Genomic DNA, 3,325 nt, shown 5'->3' with positions numbered 1-3,325 from the left:
AAGTGGAACAAATATTGGACAGAATCAAAATAGAAGGTCTAATGAATAAGGTATCTAGAATGAAGTTTTTGCCATAGGTACAGCACAGTTATGGAGGGGTCAAAATAGTGTAATTAATTACCCTACATAGGGGAATGTATTGGAGACAGATGAAAGATAAGACATTTAAATGACTGAGCACCCGGAAGCTGCCCATCACGCCAGCTTGCCGGCACCTGGATTCCGCGCTACTGGACTGAGGACACCTGCGTGTCTTCCGCGCTCTCCCCACCGGCCCGTCACCTCTGCCTCGCGCCCGATGGTGAGCAGTGTGTTGTGCCGCTGCGTGGCTTCCCCGCCGCCGGACGCCGCAGCCACCGCCTAGTCGGCCGCCTCATCGCCGGCGTCCATGGACCCTTGCGGCGGCGCCGTCTGCGGGGGCCCGGACCACCAGCTGCGCCTTTGGAGCCTTTTCCAGACCCTCGACGTCAACCGCGAAGGCCGCCTGTGTGTCAACGACCTGGCCGTGGGACTTCGGCTCCTGGGACTGCACCGCACAGAAGGCGAGCTCCGGAAAATTGTACAAGCTGGCGACAAAGACCTCGATGGGCAGCTAGACTTTGAAGAGTTTGCCCATTATCTCCAAGATCACGAGAAGAAACTGAGGCTGGTGTTCAAGAGTTTGGACAAGAAGAATGATGGACGGATCGACGCGCAGGAGATCATGCAGTCCCTGCGGGACCTGGGAGTCAAGATATCTGAACAGCAGGCAGAAAAAATCCTCAAGAGCATGGACAAGAATGGTACGATGACCATCAACTGGAACGAGTGGCGAGACTATCGCCTCCTGCATCCCGTGGAAAACATCCCTGAGATCATCCTGTACTGGAAGCATTCCACGATCTTTGATATGGGTGAGAATCTGACGGTCCCCGATGAGTTCACGGTGGAGGAGAGGCAGACAGGGATGTGGTGGAGACACCTTGTGGCTGGCGGTGGGGCGGGGGCCGTATCAAGAACCTGCACGCCCCCCCTGGACAGACTCAAGGTGCTCATGCAGGTCCACGCCTCCCGCAGGAACAGCATGTGCATCGTGGGTGGCTTCACCCAGATGATTCGAGAAGGAGGGGCCAAATCACTCTGGCGCGGCAACGGCATCAACGTCCTCAAAATTGCCCCCGAGTCGGCCATCAAGTTCATGGTCTATGACGCAGATCAAGCGTCTCGTTGGGAGTGACCAAGAGACTCTGAAGATTCACGAGAGACTTGTGGCAGGGTCCTTGGCAGGGGCCATCGCCCAGAGCAGCAGCTACCCGATGGAGGTCCTGAAGACCCGCATGGCCCTGCGCAAGACAGGTCAGTACTCGGGCATGCTGGACTGTGCATGCTGTGGACTGCATTAAAGTCTGTTTCTGACACCCTGGGGATTCGTGTCCAATCCCAACTGGGGCAAAGTGGGACCAGCCTCACATTCCACTGATGCAACGTATCACGCTGCTTGGAGCCTATTTATTTCGTATCTATTTGAACAGAGTTATGTCCTAACTATTTTTATAGATTTGTTTAATTAATAGCCTATCATTTTCAAGTTCATTTTTTATTCATATTTATGTTCCTGGTTGACTGCACCTTCCCAACACCTGCGAGGTGGGGTGGAAAGAGGAAGGAGGGGGCCGTGGGAGTGACCCTTCTTGATGCTGCATCGTGTCTGTCCAAAGAAATTCTTCTCGGAACTGGTGACAGAAGAAAGGCAAGAAGGCAGAAGGGCCCTGATCATGGAGAGACAGTCCTTTGGCAGGTCAGGGCAGGGCCAGCACCTAGGAAGCCTTAGGATCTGAGGGTTTGATCAGTGGGCAGGAAGAGTGGGGGAAATCTCAACCCTGTTGAAGATGGAGGTCCAAATCATTTCTTGGACTGGGAGGGATTTCTTTATTCACCCTTTTTGAAGGACAAGGCAGTGAGGTGCCTATCACTGTGAGTTTGGGGTGGGGGCCAGAGGAGAGGGAGGCCGTCTCCCCACCCGTACCTGTGAAGTGGGCTCCCTCTGTCCTGGACCCACCTCTACCCCTGCTCAATAACGCTGGTCAACGTGCAACAGCACAGTCACACTTCCATTCACCGGAACGGCCTGATGAGGACAATTTAAATAGGATGCAAAGATCAATGAAAGATTTATTGTTATATGTAAATAGAGTTATAACTGGAATTGGTGACAAAGCAAATTAAGAAAGAATTGGAAGTTGTCATGTAAGACAGGCTTCTAACAAAGTTGTTTCAGAGATGAAAAAAAAAATAAATGATTGGGGCTTCCCTGGTGGCGCAGTGGTTGAGAATCTGCCTGCTAATGCAGGGGACACGGGTTCGAGCCCTGGTCTGGGAAGATCCCACATGCCACGGAGCAGCTGGGCCCGTGAGCCACAATTGCTGAGCCTGCGCGTCTGGAGCCTGTGCCCCGCGACGGGAGGGGCCGCGATAGAGAAAGGCCCGCGCACCGCGATGAAGAGCGGTCCCCGCACCGCGATGAAGAGTGGCCCCCGCTTGCCGCAACTGGAGAAAGCCCTCGCACGAACCGAAGACCCAACACAGCCAAAAATAAATAAATAAATAAATAAATAAATAAAAATCAACTAAAACTTAAAAAAAAAAAAAAAAAACCCAATTTAAAAATAAATAAATAAATAAATAAATGATTGATCAGTAAACAGGGTAAGGTAGACATAGAAATTGTCCATCATAAGTGTTTTTAGTTCATAACCAGATTTCTCTCTTAAACCTTCAAGACTTTAAGAGGGCCTGTTTGGTACTCCCTAACTTATTGTAGCACTTGAACTGGAAAACTATAGTAAACCACTGAAAGGAATTAGAGCCAGAGATGATGATAAGCATGCAGTCTCATATTCAACAAAAGAAATCAATGAACTTGCATTAGGTTTTAAATGGTTCCTGTTTATACCCAGTAGAACCTCAGAAAGGAGAGTGCAAAATCTTATCATCTTACCAGCGTGCATTCTCTCTCTGCTGTTTTCTCTCCCTCTCTCTGTCTCTCCATATATATATATTTGTTTCTTTTATGTTATGTCTCAGTGGGAGCAAGACACAATCCTCTTTGAAGTTTCCATCACAATGTATTTTTGTGGGCTTCTACTTATGACAGGCTTACATGGCCTAGGATGAAGAATCATATACGGTAGAGCCGCTTGTCTATAACAAAGTACAAAGGCAGGGGGTAGAAGCAAGATATCAGTTGAACAGTAGGACTTTCATTTCAAGATCTATTTCTTGAAATGTAGAACACTGGCTCCCTCTTTTTTTGCTTATGCTGCTAAGGTGGTGACTAAATTAATAA

The 3,325-nt window shown here is 49.3% G+C and overlaps 1 pseudogene; it reads left to right on the top strand.

Moving 5' to 3' along the window:
- Positions 1 to 298: 298 nt before the first annotated feature.
- LOC103020129 (calcium-binding mitochondrial carrier protein SCaMC-2-like) lies at positions 299 to 1,382 on the top strand (annotated as a pseudogene).
- Positions 1,383 to 3,325: the final 1,943 nt, after the last annotated feature.

Source organism: Balaenoptera acutorostrata, chromosome 4, assembly GCF_949987535.1.
Source record: "Balaenoptera acutorostrata chromosome 4, mBalAcu1.1, whole genome shotgun sequence".
NCBI lineage: Eukaryota > Metazoa > Chordata > Mammalia > Artiodactyla > Balaenopteridae > Balaenoptera > Balaenoptera acutorostrata.
The sequence above is the reverse complement of the archived record's forward strand: the minus strand, read 5'-3'. Positions and strand labels throughout refer to the sequence as shown.